Consider the following 17,763-nt stretch of genomic DNA (forward strand, 5'->3'; position numbering starts at 1 on the left):
TAAGAGGAATGTGATTGGCATATACACTTCAGGATTACCCGTATCTTTTATTGCAATGCCACATCTACTTCCGTTCATAAACAGGATACGTCTTCAGAAATCTCTACCGTCACACAGAGAATGGGAAAAGGTGGGGGCACAGAAACTCGATTTGAATCCCCGTATTGTCAAATCGAGGGTATTTTCGTCTTTTCCCTTTACTGGCTGTGTGTAAGAAAGGAGGGGCCTTGACAAGACGCAGCTACATCGACCTAGCACGGCGACGGCGACGGCGACCTCCGGAAAGGAAAACAGGAGCAGGGATACCCTCACCCCCGAAGAGCTATGGCGGAGTCAATCGTCTGGAAGGTAGCTGAAATTCTGTTAGATTTCCGGAGGGATGGAAAAATTATTGGGGTGTTGACGGCGAATTTTACGAGCTCGAGAAAATCGTTTCCGCTCTGTGCTTTGATCTCGTTATTTCCAAGTGGTCGTAATTCATCTTGTCTTGTGATTTAGAATACTTTTTTCCTGTTAATTGTCATAGTTAACATTCTACGACGGATGTAATAAGCTCAATTCCCTCCCTTGATAGGAATCGCCCTCTTCGTCAAGCTCTAAATTGGCTGGAGACGAGTCTGAGTATGAGGTGTTTTTGAGTTATAAAGAGCCGGATACTCGCATGGGTATTGCAGGTTTCCTCTGCAAAAGCTTGACAGATGTTAAAATAAGCGTATTTCCAGAGGATGATGAGCTGCCTGCCGGAGAAGAGATTAAGCCCACGCGGCTTGAAGTGATCAAACAGTCGAAAGTTTTGATTCCCATCATCTCCAGGGATTACGTTTCCAGCAAGAGATGCCTCATGGAATTGGTCCAAATGTTAGAGTGCAGTAAAATGATGAAGCGAGCAACCATTCCCATTTTCTATGAGATTGAGCCCTTGAATATGATGAATTCTATTGAGAAGAGCTTTCTCGAGCACGAGAGGAATGATGTTGATAGTGATAAAATCGAGGAGTGGAAGCTGGCTCTTGCAGAGATTGCAACGATAACTGGATTTGAAATGGAGAAAATAAACGGGTAATCCATCTCGATGTTAAAATTGATTTACCAAGCATGGAATCTCAAGTTAGACAATTCAAATGCAGGATCTTTGGAAGTGCATTTAAATATGCGGCATTTGTTCTTGCGTCATGGTGCATTGCTCCTGGTTCAACTCTGCACGTTCTCCTTTGGTCTGCTCTATAATTATTGTTCTGATTCACTTTCTTATCACATCCCATAATTTGATTTCAGGGGGCATCTTTCCAAGCTAATAGATGAACTCGCCCCAATTGTTCTGCAAAAGCTGAGGAAGGGTCTAACTCTGACAAAATATTTAGTCGGAGTTGACCATCACGTGCAAGAGATTATGAGAAAGCTTGGTGTTGTGCATCGCGATGGACGAGTAATTGAAATATGTGGCAGTGATGTTCGAATCCTTGGAATATATGGCATTGGGGGAGTTGGCAAGACTACTGTTGCAAAAGTTGTTTACAATCAACTTTATGATGGCTTTCAATGTTATAGTTATCTTAAGGGAATTCAACAATTATGTCAAAATGATAGGATCTTGTCCTTGCAAAATCAATTAATCTCAGACCTCCAAAAAGAAAGTGTTTCGTTCGGATGTTCTGATGATGCTATGGCAGTTCTTGCTCAAGGATTTCGTGATAAGCCGGTCCTCATTCTCCTTGACAACGTGGAAGATGTTGACCAACTCGATGTGGTTGTTGGGGAGCTTAGTTGGTTTGGTCCAAGAAGTAGGATTATTGTGACTTCCAGAAAGAGCGACATCCTTTCGAAGTTCAAGGAGGCTGAAACCTATGAGGTTGAACTGATGGAAGAAGATAAAGCTCTTGAACTGTTTTCTAAGCAGGCTTTTGGAAGGAATTCTCCCAACAAAGGCTTTGAAAGGCTTTCTAGGGACATGATATCGGCCATTGGACGACTTCCTTCAGCGATTGTGGAGACAGGCTCGCATTTGTTTGGAAAATCGGAGGATATATGGACAGATGTGTTGAAGAAATTGAAAGAGCCTCTTCATAAGAAAGCCAAACCTGTGCTGAAGGTAAGTTACCATTTTCCTGTTAATTGTTGTAGTTAGCATTGTACGACAGGTGTGATAAGCTCAACTTACTCATTTGACAGGAGCTGCCCTCTTCATCATCGTTAGGAAGCTCTAACTTTGCTGGTGACGAGTATGAGTATGGGGTGTTCTTGAGTTTTAAAGAGCTGGATGCTCACATGGGTTTTATAGGTTTCCTCTACAAAAGCTTGACAGATGCTGGAATAAGCGTATTTCTGGAGGATAATGAGCTGTCTGCCAGAGAAGAGATTAAGCCTGCGTCCATTGAAGTGATCAAACGGTCGAAGGTTTTGATTCCCATCATCTCCAGGGATTATGTTTCCAGCGGGTGCTGCCTCAAAGAATTGGTCCATATATTAGAGTGCTGGCAAATGATGGGGCAAGCAATCATTCCCATTTTCTATGAGATTGAACCCTCAGATGTGAGGCACCAGAGGAATTTTATTGAGAAGAGCTTTCTTGAGCACAAGAGGAATGGGGTTGATAGTGAGACCATCGAGAAGTGGAATTGGGCTCTCCAACAGATTGGAAGTATAAGTGGATTTGACATGCCGAGAATAAATGGGTAATCCAACTCGATGTTAAAATTGATTTACCAAGCCTGCTATCTCAAGTTAGACCATTCAAATGCAGGCTCTTTGGAAGTGCATTTAAATGCCTCCTTTGTTCTTGTGTCATGGTGCATTGCTCCTGTCTCAATTCTGCACATTCTGCTTGCTCTGCTCTATGATTATTGCCCTGATTCACTTTCTTATCATGTCTCCATAACTTGATTTCTGTAGGCATCTTTCCAAGCTCATAGATGAACTCATTCCAATTGTTCAGCGAAAGCTGAAGGTAAGTTACAATGCTTTAGAAAAAAATGCATGTAACTTAGTTGCCACTATTGAACATGTTATTGGTATTGATGATCGAGTGAAGGATGTAATCAAGTTATTGGAAATAAAAGATGATAATGTTGAAGTGTGCATTGTTGGAATCCATGGAACTAGTGGAATTGGCAAGACAACTATTGCGAAGGCCGCATATGACCGTCTCTCTTCTTGTTTCGATAGTTGTAGCTTTCTTGCAGAGATTGGAGAAACAACACAAAATGTTGGGGGTATTCAGTCTGTGCAAACTAAGTTGATATCTGATATTCTCAAGCGAGATGGCGATGTTGCTTCTTTCGAAGGAGGAATCAAGTTTTTCCTGGATGTATTTGGCGATACAAAAGCTCTTATTGTCCTAGACGATGTGCTAGAAAAGTCTCATCTTGATGATCTTGTAGGACCCCGGCTTGAGTGGTTTGCTGCCGGAAGTCGGATAATTGTTACTACAGAAAATTGTGAGATTCTCCAAAACTATGATTCTCGAGTTGTGGCTCGTACCTATGAAGTGAATGAGATGGACAAAAATTGTGCTCTTGAACTTTTTCACAAACATGCTTTAGGAACACACGGTTCAATACCTGGCTATCCTGAAATTGAAAAGCGCATTGTCAAAGTTATGGGGCAGGTTCCATTTGTTATTGAAGTTATTGGTTCACTTTTGCATGGAAAAACAAGAGAAGAATGGAGGAAGATGGAGGACTTGATAAAACCACAGAAGAAGAACTCTCCAAGGGATTGTTGGGAGATTTCGAAAATCTGTTATGAAGCATTAAATGAAATGCAGAAACAAATATTTTGGGACATAGCATGGTTTGCCAATGGTGTGGATATCCAAATTGCATCATATATGTGGCCTGATCGATATCTTTTGCCTTCTTACCATATTTTGATGCCCCTAGCAAAAATCGGAAAAGACAACATACTGCAGATGCATAAATTGTTGAAGTGGCTCAGCAAAACTATAGATCAAGAAGAAAGTAAATATCCAGGGAGGCGCAGGAGACAATACATGCATGTTACAGACCTGGAAGCAATCAACAGGAAAGAGGTAAAGCTATTGGTTCAATGGTTTGTTATCTTCTGTGAAAGCCTTAAGGTATAAGGTATTAAGGTCTAATTTGTTTCCCAGTTCTTAAGTTATTTTACCATCTATATAAGTCTTCTTTGCATGCACAGAAAAGAAAGCACCTTAGTCCTTCTCACTTAGCAAAATTTTCCCATTTTGTTATATAGCTTTGGATTGATTTGTTACTCTTAGTAAATGTAGGGAATTGAAGAGGTGGAAGCCCTTTGTTTCGACTTAAAAAATCATCCCCATGAATTTACGAAAACCGATTTCGAGAGCATGCCAAACGTAAGGTTCTTGAAATTGGATCATGCAAGTATGGCCGGAAATTTCGCAGATGTATTTCCAAAGTTGAGTTGGCTTCATTGGCAAGGGTGCCCGAGGGATTTCAAAGCAACAGAATTTAGTCTGACGGAACTGGTCATTCTTGATCTTTCATTGAGCAAGGTCACTGAAGACTGGGGAGGTTGGAGGTTAATCAAGGTGGTTTCCTATTTACTGCTCTAATGCACTTATTCTGTTAATTATTTGGCAATTGACCTTATGATGTTTCCTGTTTTACAGATGGAACAATTACAAGTCTTAAATCTCACTGGTTGCACTGACTTACTGATAAGTCCGACATTTTCTAGCTTCCCGAACTTGGAGATACTGATTCTAGAGCGATGCTCTCGATTGGTCCATTTAGACCCTTCAGTCAGTGTTCTCAAAAAATTGCTTTGCCTGAATTTGAAGTCCTGCACTGAACTCAACAGGTTGCCTGCTGAACTAGGTGCCTTGAAAGCTTTGAAAGAGCTCTTCATTGATGAGACTTCTGTGTGTGATATTCCCTTGGGAGGTGATTTAAAGAAACTTGAAACTCTTTCTGCCTCCAATTGCTTTTCATTGTGTCTTTCTGATGGAGTTGGCAAGTTGGTAAAACTCCGACGCTTGTCATTGAGTAATTGCCATTGGATACGTAAACTTCCAAAGTCCATTGGCCAATTGGGAAGCCCTTTAGAGGAGCTGGATATTTCGGGAACAGGCATTTCTGAATTGCCAGATTCCTTTTGTAATTTGCAGAGGTTGAGAGTGTTAAAGATGGACCGTTGCTTCATAAGCAAATTTCCTAGTTTTATCTGGCATCTATGGAGCCTTGAAGAAATACATGCCTCCTTGTGTAGGAATCTAAAAGTGGAGATTCCTGGAGACATTAGACAGCTAATTAATCTGAGAATCTTGAGGCTGCGATATTCTGCTATTTCCAGCCTACCTCCTGAAATCAAGCATCTTTCCAAGCTGGAGACTCTTGATGTACTTCATTGCGACAGGCTTTCTAAGTTGCCAGCACTTCCCTCTGGTTTGGATAATGTGCATTTGAGTCCAAAATTGGCAAAGGTAATCTTCTTGAAGGTAGCTGAAAAAATGTTGACGGTGAATTTTACGAGCTCAAGAAAATCATTTCCCCTCTATACTTTGATCACAGTACTTCTAAATGGTCATTCATTTTATATATTATAATTCAGCGTAACATTTTCCTGTTAATTGTCGTAGTTAATATCCTTTGACGGATCTGATAAGCTCAATTTACTCGCTCGACAGGAATTGGCCTCTTCGTTGTCATTACCAAGCTCTAACTTGACTGGAGACAAGTATGAGTATGAGGTGTTCTTGAGTCTTAAAGAGTCAGAGACTCGCATGGGTTTTACAGTTTTCCTGTGCAAAAGCTTGACAAATGCTGGAATAAGCGTATTTCCAGTGGATGCTGAGCTGTCTGCTGGAGAAGAGATTCAGCGTGCGCCATTGGAAGTGATCAAACGGTCAAAGGTTTTGATTCCCATCATCTCTGGGGATTATGCTTCCAGCGAGAGCCGCCTCATGGAATTGTTCCAAATATTAGAGTGCAGGCAAATGATGAGTCAAGCAATCATTCCCATTTTCTATGAGATCAAGCCCTCAGATATGAGGCACCAGAGGAATTCTTTTGAGAAGAGCTTTCTCAAGCACGAGAGCAATGGGGTTGATAGTGAGACCATCAAGAAGTGGAAGCTGGCTCTCGTAGAGATTGCAATGATGGAAGGATTTGAAACGGAGAAAATAAACGGGTAATCCAACTCAATGTTAAAAGTTGATTTACCAAGCATGCTATGTTTCGAGTTAGACCATTCAAATGCAGGATCTTTGGAAGCGCATTTAAATGCCTCCTTTGTTCTTGCGTCAGGTGCATCGCTCCTGGCTCAACTCTGCACATTCTGCTTTGCTGTGCTCTAAAATTATTGTTTTGATTCACTTTCTCATCATGTCTCCATAATTTGATTGCTGTAGGCATCTTTCCAAGCTCATAGATAATCTCATCCCAATTGTTCAGCATAAGCTGAAGAAGGATCAACTATCTGTGACAGGAAATTTAGTCGGAGTTGACCATCACGTGCAAGGGATTATGAGAAAGCTCGGAGTTGTGCATTACAAGGGACAAGTAATTGAAATATGTGGCAGCAATGTTCGTGTCCTTGGAATATGTGGTGTTGGGGGGGTTGGCAAGACTACTCTTGCAAAAGTGGTTTACAATCAACTCTGTCATCACTTTCAAGGTTCTAGTTATCTTAAGGAAATTCGACAATCCTATCAACATGATTGGATCTTAACCTTGCAAAATCAATTAATCTCAGATCTCTGTAAAAGACATGTCACCTTCAGATGTTCTGATGATGCTCTGGCAGTTCTCGCTAAAGGATTTCGCCATAAACGGGTCCTCATTCTCCTTGATGACGTGGAATATGCTGACCAACTCGATGCGGTTGTTGGGGAGCTTAGTTGGTTTGGTCCAGGAAGCAGGATTATTGTGACTTCTAGAGAGAGAAGCATTCTCTTGAAGTTCGGAGAGGCTGAAACATATGAGGTTGAACCAATGGAAGAAGATAAAGCACTTAAGCTGTTTTCTAAGTGGGCTTTTGGAAGGGATTCTCCTAGCAATGGCTTTGAAAGGCTCTCCACGGACATCGTATCGGCTGTTGGGCGACTTCCTTTAGCACTTGAGGTGACAGGTTCGGGTTTGTTTGGAAAATCGGAGGTTACATGGAAAGATACTTTGGAGAAGTTGAAAGACACTCTTCATGAGAATGTCGAATCTGTATTGAAGATAAGTTATGATGCTTTAGATATATATGCAAAACAAATATTTCTGGATATAGCATGTTTTCTGATTGGAAAGGATGAGAGAATTGCCTTCTACATGTGGGAAGACTGTCGACTTTATCCTTTTAGTGGTATTGAGAATCTCCTTGTACTTTCTTTGGTGAAAATTGGAGAAAACAATGAGCTATTGATGCATGATCAACTGAGAACTCTAGGCAGAAACATTGTTTTGAATGAAGATCCTATCCCTCGTAATCGAAGTAGGTTGTGGGTGCACAATGAAGCCCTGTCCACTCTACTGCAGAAAGAGGTAAGCCTGAAAGCTATAACTACTTTCTTTTCTAGCTGCTGTTAATTTTCTTTTTTATTTGCCTGATTTTTCTATTTGTTGAAGAGGTTTAAAAAACACGGGCAGTTCTATGGCAAAGTTCAATTCCTATTCATTTACCTTTATGCTCAAATTGGTAGGTTACTCCAAATGTTCAAGCCCTTAGTCTCACCTTTGACAAAGGATCTGATTGCTGTTTCACATCTGAGGAATTTGGCGCACTATCAAACTTAAGGTTCCTTAACTTGGATCAAGCTAATTTGAGAGGAAACTTTACTGGTGTTTTTTTGGAATTAAGGTGGCTTCAATGGCGAGGGTGCCGTAAGAGCTCTGAGCCTCTTGTTTTGTGTCTAGAGAATTTGGTCATTCTTGATCTATCCTGGAGTGCAGTGGCGGATGACTGGGAAGGTTGGACACAAATAATGGAGGTATAAGACACATTCCTTTCTTGACTTTTATTGAACACTAGTAGTTGATACTGAACCGTTTCTGTCTCTTATTGTCACGCAGAAGGCAAAGAAATTGAAAGTTTTGGAGCTAACTGGTTGCGGCCAATTATGTAAAACGCCATGCTTCCCACCTGATAGCAAATTGGAAAGACTAATTCTTGAACGATGTTCTTATTTGTCCCTCATAGACAAATCCATTGGTAATTTGAAATCTTTGAAATCTTTGAACATTGAGTCCACTCCGATTGCCCTGTTGCCAGAAGAGATAGGTTCCTTGGATAATTTGGAAGAGCTCTTGATTGATAAAACTTCCATATGTCACCTTCGTTTCTTAAGAGGTTCTATGCAGCAACTTAAAACTCTTAGTGCTTCCGGCTGCAAAAATTTGGCTGAAATATCTGAATCTATTGGTTGTTTAAGGTCCCTCTCACATCTTGCATTGGATGGAGCTATTATCACAAGACTCCCAAATTCTGTTGAGTTGTTAGAGTCACTTGTAGAGCTGTCTTTAAGAGACTGTTTGCAGATAACTGCACTTCCAGACTCCATTGGGAGGCTTAGGTCACTACGGAAAATGGATCTGTCAAACACCAGAATTCAGATATTGCCAGAATCGATAAAAAATTTGGATAGATTGGAGGTGCTAAGGATGAAGAATACTCACATAAGAAAATTTCCGAAGGTTATTGCGAATCTAGAGAGTTGGAAGTCATAACATTTTCTGGCTGCCCTTTGAGTGGGAAAATTCTGGCTGATATTTCAAGTTATCATCTCTGAGAATCTTGAAGTTATCGTTTACCCTGATTTTTAGCCTACCTGAGAGCCTTTGCCGGCTTTCTCATCTTGAGACCCTCCACTTGCTCAATTGTGACGAACTTATGACTCTACCAAAATTACCATCTAGTTTAGTGGGTTTGCGCTGGGGAACCAGATACATGAGGATAGTTCAGGATCTTTCATATTTGAGAGATTTGGAAGTTTTGGAATTAGTCAATGATTCTGATGAGGAGATATCTTTTCCTGAGCTCTTCCAAACTGAAAGCATTGCCTGGATATCAGGTTTATCCAACTTAGAGACCCTAAAGCTGTGCCTTCCAAATGTTACTAGCCTACCAGAAGATTTTAATTCTCTTACTCAACTGAGAAAACTTGATTTGTTTTGCATAAACCTTCTAGACCTCCCACAACTTCCGTCAAGCTTATCAAAACTGGTTATCAAGAATTGCCAGATCCAGCGGATGGATTTCTCTAATCTGGAAACTCTGTTGGAGTTAGAGCTCCATGACTGCAATGCATGGGAAATTGTTGGTCTTGGGAATCTAAGGTTCCTGCAAGTGTTGAAGATATCTCGCTGCAACATTAAGAACCTTGATGGTCTCGAACAAGCATCGCAATTGAGAAGGTTTTCCATGTCTGAATGCTATTCTCTCGACAGATTGCCAGATCTGTCAGAGTGCACAAGTCTGGAAATTAGGGAAATAGATTTTTGCAACATTCAGGATCAGCCCTGTGATGTCCTTTCTTTGATTTCTCTAAATTGCATTGATTTCTCCTAAAAATTTCGTTTCAATTGGAATTTAGAGGCACTAAAAAAATTGTTTCTCGAGGCGCTGTGATTGTCTGTACCAATATCAATGTGGTGGTCTTGGCATGTTGCAATCTTAACAGCAAGCTGCAAGGATGCTCTCTATTTCCAATCAAAAAGGGTGGAGCATATTTCTTTCTTCTAGGTAAGTACCCTAATGCACTAGTCTCTCGAAGGTGAATATTTCAATTTTGTTGTTGTTGTTGTTGTTGTTTTCTTTTTCTTTTTGTTTTTTTAATGGTTTTCTTACTGCAACATTCCTCTTTCCCATTGTCATGCTCTTCTTGATCTGTGCTTCGTTGGGGGTAAAGATGTGATTCAAGAAATAATTATCACATGGACTATGAAAATGTGGTTGGTATTGAAGTACCTGGTTTAATGCACAGTAGAATTCCTCATTATTTATAAACCATCAGCATGAACCAACTCTAGCACTTCCTTTTCTGCTGAGAGCAAAAGCACTTTGCAAAAAACTTAGATCTACAAGTTATGGATTCACCAAGCAGGACTAGGTAAATTTTCGTGGCATGAGAATCTACATGCTATTGCTTCTATTTTTTTTTGGCTCCAAAATTCTAGGAGAAACCTGATGCTCCAAATTTCAGGACTGTGTTACAGACATATCATGCCAGATTGGACATATAGAGTAATTTTGAGAAAATCAATTGCCCGAAGTAGACTTTTCTTATTTTATGCAATCTACTCCTGTGTTCTAATGAAGTTTGAATATCATATCTAATCTTTTAGATGTAATATTGCAGCACTCAGTTGAGTAAGCAAGCATATCCAAATTGTCTAAGTTTGTTGTTTTGAGGTTTCATCGGAAGTACCGGGTTTCCAGGATTGTTCATTATTGAGGATTCTTTGGAGAAATTAAACTTTCATAATAGAATCAAACACAGCGACTGTGTACAATAAAATTTGTAAGAGGAAACATGAAAAATGGATAAGTTATGCAAAGACAGTTTATTTTGTAAGTGACACAACATATTGTAGTGTTAAGTTGACATTTGAGTACGTCCCTCTTTGTATAGTTTTGTTCTCACACCCCAGTGTAAGATATAGTATCATGCTCCAATGAAGATTTCCATGAAACTAAAAGCAAAAACATGCTTGTGATACCTAAATGCATAAGCAATTTTCATGCGAGTATGAAATTCTACATATACCAGCATGCCACTAGTTAAATGTCAAACTAGTTACCCATGATTGAATGAGCTATCACTTGCTTCTAGTGTCATATCGATTAGTCAGTACTTTGATCGATGGTAACTCAGTCAAGGAGAATGTGTTACTTCGGCATATCTGTTTGCTGAAACATTAGATAGGTGGTAGCTCATGTTTCTAGTAAATAATTAATTGATGATTCAGAGTCAACACTCCTTCAGATTGCTCTGGGATTGGATTGCAAAGGGTGTTCGATTTTGAACTTGTTCAGGATGACGTGTGAGTTGAAGATCAAGGGCACTGGTGAAGATAAGCTGAGATGGTACACCTTATAATCAGGGATCGACAGCATTGCATAAAGGGAAATGCCATGGTTAGACAGAAACCGAAGGGCCTTTGACCGGACAGAAGTGCCGTTTTGTCAACCTTGAAAAGCACGCGCACTGCAGCTTGCGGCCTCAGTTGTGATTTCTGCAAGTTTTGTTCCAACTTCTGTTTGATTTTTCTTCTTCTTGATGCTGTGTAACAAGTTCTCTTTAGTTGGTGGAAGAAAGGCCTGTCATTCTGTTCATCTAGGACTTGTATGAAGAGTAGGTTTTGTTTTCTCCATGTTGTATAATTGTCACATCCCAATTCCTACAAGTATAAGAGGAAATGACATAGCCATCAATCTACCCAAAGACGCAGAATCTACCCAAAGACGCAGTGTCAAACCCAAACCTGTAATCCGTTGCAACCCTCTCAAAAGGGTGGAGACTGATTAAGAGGTAATGTCAAGTCAAGGATCAATGGTTTTTAATTGGCAGGATTTCTCCCAAATCTTTACCTTGCGCAATGTTGAAGGATTCATTTTAATTGATTAACCTAAGAAGATTCATCATGAGAGGGAGTTGCCACTAGCATATTGGGCAGATTAGAGTAGTTAATTGATTACCTTGCGTGACATTGGGGGATTCATTTTAACTTAAGAAGGTTCAACATGTGAGGGAGATGTCACTGGTCTATTAGAGGCGATTAAATAAGGGGATTTGATTACACTAATTATTCAATTATTACCCTTTCGGTACATAAATTTGATTAAGTGTCACGTATGGTGTTTTTATTCAATCATGAGTCTTAAAATTCTCGTTCGCTAAATGTCCATTCTAAGTTTTATGTTTGTTATGATCTAGAATAGAACCTAAACACTCGACTAAGATAATGGATCACAACACAAAACTGATATTAAAGCAAGGGATATGTACAGTACAAGTCCTAAAACTTGTCAACAAAGTGCAATTGAGTCCTAAAACTTACAAAAGTGCAATCAAGTCCTAAAACTTGTCAACTTGGTTCAATTCAGTCCTTCCGTTAACACCGTTAGTTTATATTAACGGAAATTGCTGATTTGGCTTATTTTAATATTTTCTCTCTCCTACGTGGCAATTAGGGCAAGAAAAATTGTGCACGTAAGCGAAACGACGTCGTTTGTGGGTATTGCCATTATCAAAATGACGATGTCTCCCCTTCGTTTTTTTTCACGACGTCTCCTCCTCCGTTTCTCCATTTATTTACGACATCTCTTCTATTCTTCCTCTCTCGAATCAACGAACCCTAAGCCCTAAATCTCGCAGATCTCTTCCCTTCTTCCCGTCTCGAATCAACGCAACCCTAAGCCCTAAATCTCGACGCAGATCACCGGTGCCTCGCGAGTTGCAGTTCTTCATCAAACGCTGGTGCGAGTACGCGCGACACTCGTCCCACGAGAGCCTTGGCGGTGGATCGAGCGGCGCCGACGGTGGAGGCGAGGTGAATTTGTTTGCACCGCTCGCTTACTCTGTGCTTGACGGGCTAAAGTCTCTAGACCGGTTGACTCGAGAGGACCCCGATTTCAAATTGAGCAAATATGATTATTTTGGCCACGGTGAGATACCGACTTTCTTCTCTCATGTGTATTGGGGATTGTGATTATCGGAGCCGAGTTGCGAGGAGGTCGTCCCGGAGGCGAGATACTGAGTTTCTTCTCTCATGTGTATTGGGGATTGTGATTACCGGAGCCGAGTCGCGAGGAGGTCGTCCCGGAGGCGAGGGTCGAGGATCGCGATTCCTTGGACGAGGCTAAGCGGAGCTCTCCTGATTACCGAGTGACAGGTCATTTCTGGATGAATCGTGCGTGCGTGTGTGTGTGGAGAATGATTGATTGCACTTGCGCGATGCGTGTCCTCCGTTTGTGTAAATTCTTTTGCTGCTTCTTGCTGGTGTATCCGCAGGCTAGTTGTGGGACTTTGTGTTGTTATGATACCTCTACAATGGAACAGTAGCTCGCTGATTTTGTTGTTAGCGAGCTACTTTGTTAGATAAAGATGCACTTGCAAAGAAATTTTCTTATAGATGCTTACTTTATAGAGTGTCCCTTGTCGAATGACAAATTGTTGTGATCATGCATATAAGGACATAGACGGTAGGGGAAAATGAATATCATTTTTCACTTGGCTTGCTTCTTTCATTGCATAAGTTCTATCCATACCATGTTTGGCCATTCAAATCAATCAATGTACCAATTCTGACCTTGAAAAAATACTTACTATATTAGGTAAAATGAGAACCCAATATATAAATGATAGTTGATATGTTTCCGGGATGATGGATAGTTTTAAAATGGTCATCATCCAACTTTTTTGATAAAGTAGGGTTTGCTGGAAATTCCCTTGTCATACTCCAACTTAGTTTCAATCTCTTAAGACATTCAAGTAATACCAGGCTATGATTTCTTTGGAATTCCTCTGTAACGTGGTGCTATTATCTGGTTCTATTGTGATGAAGTCCTTACATGGCTATTTCTTGTCTTCGATCCATTGAGCTTGGACAATGAGAACCGTTTTGTATTGACAAATAGACTATAGTGGCCGTGATTTAACGAAGATCAAGTTGAGTTGAGGACCATCAAATGAAATCTTGCTCTTGATTGTTATGATTATAAGGTGTAAAGAGAGATCCAAGGTCATTTCATAGAGATCGAGTTGCTATAGCAAATCCATTTAGAGATCATAAGTCCATTCCAGGTACACCATTTGAGTAGCAACTGCGTCTAAGCCAGTGGTAGGTCTCGTTCTAAAGCCACTTTAGGGGATGTGCCCCAGTCAATGTGTTTGGTGGCGATGTTGTCATGACTGACGCGCAAGTTGCTTTAGTTTATTTTCAGTGTCTTCAGAAGTTAATGGTTCCACTTTAAACCAAAAAATATATGCTTTCTGACACTAGTGCATTTGAGTTTGCTAAGTATTTAAAGGGAGCAACATTGATTCTTAGGCTCTTGATCAGACCTTGATATGAATCCATTATAGCGTAAGGAAAGAAAGTGATTATAGTTTGAAGCTTGGCTAGCAACTGTACAAATGCCTTCGGCTTCTATGAAGATTCACGAATTCAGAGTTTAGTAAGAATTAGCGTAGGACTCATTCTTGCGCCATGATGGGGCATAGGCATTTGTCCTATATCGACTTCTAAATTGTGCACGTCATGGTAAAGAGCTAGATAATATGAAGATGGCAATCTATTTGAAAATGTTTCAATTGCTTGACAGAGTAGGATCCTCAGTGCCTGTGCTTACTGTAGTCCAACTTGGCAGGTCATTTCTGGATGAATCGTGCGTGCGTGTGTGGAGAATGATTGATTGCACTTGCGCGATGCGTGTCCTCCGTTTGCGTAAATTCTTTTGCTGCTTCTTGCTGGTGTATCCACAGGCTAGTTGTGGGACTTTGTGTTGTTATGATACCTTTACAATGGAACAGTAGCTCGCCTCAACAACCAGTTCTGTCAAGAATTATCCTCTTTTGGAATTATCTATGGATATAACATTTTCCTGTTCTTCCCCATTTTTTTATGCTTGTTGCTGTCCCATAATCCTTTAAGTTGAATCTATAGATATAGTTCCTTTTCACTGTCGATGATGATACCAAATGATTTGTCTCATTGTCCATTGCTTACACAGTTCTTATGTGATGGAATCCAATGCACTGCTTGATATGCTTTTTGTTGCTTGATGATGTTAAGAAAGAAGATTTCTAGTTTCCATGAACTTATTTTCACGTGCATGTTATTCTTGGAAACAAGATTTATATCGCATGGCCATATTTTCGTCTTAGAGGTCTCTAGCTACTGTGTACAGTTTTGCGACACATGCTAAGATTAAATGTAGGACAGCATACAGGTGGTCTTTATATGTGAATAAGTTGTCATTACCAGCAATGTTTTGAAGGTTAACATGCCTTTATTCTCCTATGGTGTAGGTTTTGCTAGTTTGCAAATGTGATATGCTTTTTTAATATGGCGACAAGAAGAATGAGGGCAACAACTTCTAAATCAAGTGGTGTAACTCCTAATGAGGTCGAATCAGAGTTAACCTGCTATTGTGGTCTTCGATCACCACTTCTTGTTGCAAAAACAAAGAAAAACGCAGGAAGAAGGTTCTATGGATGTGTTAAGTTTGATGGTCCAGGTTGCTGCAATTTCTTCATGTGGGTTGACCAAAAAATACCGGATCAAGCGAGGGACATGATAGTCGAACTGCTTGAAAGAAATCAAGCACTATCGGAGTCAAGCCAATCCAGATGCAACGACGATTATGTAAGCTCATTGATAGCTAAAATGAAGGCGCAAAAGGCGAAAAATGGACTTTTAAAGGAAGAGCTTGCACGAGTGAAGAAAGGGAAGATGCTCTATCAATTGGGATTTTTTCTATGCATGTGTTATATCATTATGGGGATTATATTTAATGTGAAAGCCAGTGAGAAGTTTCTAAGTCTTCCATAGTACATTGTTTCTAAGTTTGTATTTAATTACTTTATCTCGATTCTCTTTTGCCCTGTTTAGGAAACTCATGTTGCGTGGAAATGTAAACAATTTCGTGCGTTCTTTCAGTGAATGCTATTTGGATGATGATTTTTTAAATGTTCCATCAAAGGAAAAAAGACAGCACGCTCAGGTATTTATGGAAATGAAGTCTGGGAAGCTTGTTTTCCTCTATATAAGCTGCCCTCGCCCTTCGAACTTTTGCTTCATCAAATCAAAAGCATCTAGAAAGGAGAGAAAAAGGTATTGTTTGGGACATGAAGTAAAGGGAGTTACGTGACAAAGCCGGCTCTTTGGATTTTTGAAAGTTTCAAACCCCCCGTTCGGGACTTTCCACGCCTTGACAAATTATACTACTTTTGCATTCTGACGAATGTTAGCTTGCACGACTCTCTCTTTCTTGGCTTTACGTCAGAAGAAAGGAAAGAACTTTCCAAGCAAGCCCTCTCTTGTTTCTTTCAAAAGGGTTCCTTTCCTCGAGCATTCGAGCATGCCGGTTTCGTTGTCAAGTTCATCTAATGCCGGTTTCGTTGTCAAGTTCATCATCACAAAGTCAGAGCATTAGATAGGACTGTATGAGCACGTCTTCTTTAAGTATATCCTGCATTGATTTTTGTTAAGTTGGGAATAGATTTTTCTTATGCTCGACACAATTAGTTTCGGCTAGAGTCTGAGCGATGAATTCAGTTGAAATGATTAATGTTTGGTTAAACCCAAATGAGATTACGAAGTTCGTCTTCCGGTTCGTGATATTTTGACTCATTTGTTCATCAACTATCTTTTTTTTTTGGCCCATGAAGTCATCGTGTTGACCTCTCTTTGCCTAGAATCTGCTTCTATTTCCAGTGATTCGATTCAAATTCGAGGAGAGGCAAGGGAGGGTCTGATTCGTGAAGAGAGCATTGGTTTTCCGAAATTGATTGTAGAAGTAACCCGCAATGGCAGAGTTCGAGATGGAGGGGCAGTGACTTACGAAGGCAATGTCTTCGTGGATGAGAACGAGGTACCACCCAATGTGAGCGGTGTGTACGCGATGAAATCTTGGCCGAAATGAGATATAAAACTAAGTAAATATCGCGACTTTGAATGAATTAGCCACTCATGCAATTCGCACAATTCATACATTCTGAGAATTAGATATTCTATCGTTCGATTATATTAAATAAGTGTCTCGAGAGTACTTATTAACGACCCTTAAGATCGTGAAGGGGCATTCTGTATTATGTGCTTAATGTGTAAAATTCTGTGTAATGCATGAGAGTGGGACCTTGATAAACCATCACGTCACAACTAGAGATAGGAAATTAGAAATTTATTTGACGGACTTTGTGGAGAGAGAGAGAGAGAGAGAGAGAGAGAGAGAGAGAGAGTCACGTCTCTCCATCTAGCATCACTCACGAGCCCGTGGGGAGAAGGAGAAGGGCCATTTAGTACCACGTGGAATCGCACACGAGAAGACCTGACGACCACAAGGGTGAAGGGGGGGGGCGACGATGACGACTACGACAAAAAGATCTTTCGAGGACCACGAGGCCTCCGTCCCCATTGTCCGAACAAAGGGGGAAGCATCCGAATCCACCCCCCATGGCATGCTACCTTCTTTTTGACATTATGTAAGTTGTGAATATATATGGAGACTGTACTGAGGTGCTCAACAGATATAAAACTCCTATTCAAATAAAGAAACTAAGAAGGAACATGCACGTACCATGGCATGCTGCCTCAGATACACGGATGCAAAACAAAGGTGCTCTTTTCTTAGGCAGATAAATTTGCACATTGCACTACTACATCCAAGCATCATAAACAGACGGATACGATATTCTCAAATGTATACAACAAAAGGGACGAGTCATTAAACACAGTCCAAACACGTTCTTTGATAATTACAAAATCACTAAAATTGATTGCTACAAAACACTACAAACCACAAACCATATAAGAAATTGGCCAGCAAAAACAGCACCCAAGATAATGTTAAAGGAGAATTTCTTGTTGCAACTTTCATGAGACAAGACACATTTAGCAAGCACGTCAATCCAAGTCTACTGTCTTGGGTGGTTGAACTATCTCGAGTGGTCCACCAGGTTCATTGTGCGCTTGATTCATAAGTCGTGAGCTTTTAATTGTATATGGTGTGCCTTTTGTGACTCACTTCCAAATAGGCTTTGCGGGAGCAATTGAAGTATGAGATGACTGAGGCTGTGAACTCATTGGCGGTTGTAATGGTGGCTTCGGCTTCGGC

Source organism: Eucalyptus grandis, chromosome 5 (genome assembly GCF_016545825.1).
Source record: "Eucalyptus grandis isolate ANBG69807.140 chromosome 5, ASM1654582v1, whole genome shotgun sequence".
In the NCBI taxonomy this organism is placed as follows: domain Eukaryota; kingdom Viridiplantae; phylum Streptophyta; class Magnoliopsida; order Myrtales; family Myrtaceae; genus Eucalyptus; species Eucalyptus grandis.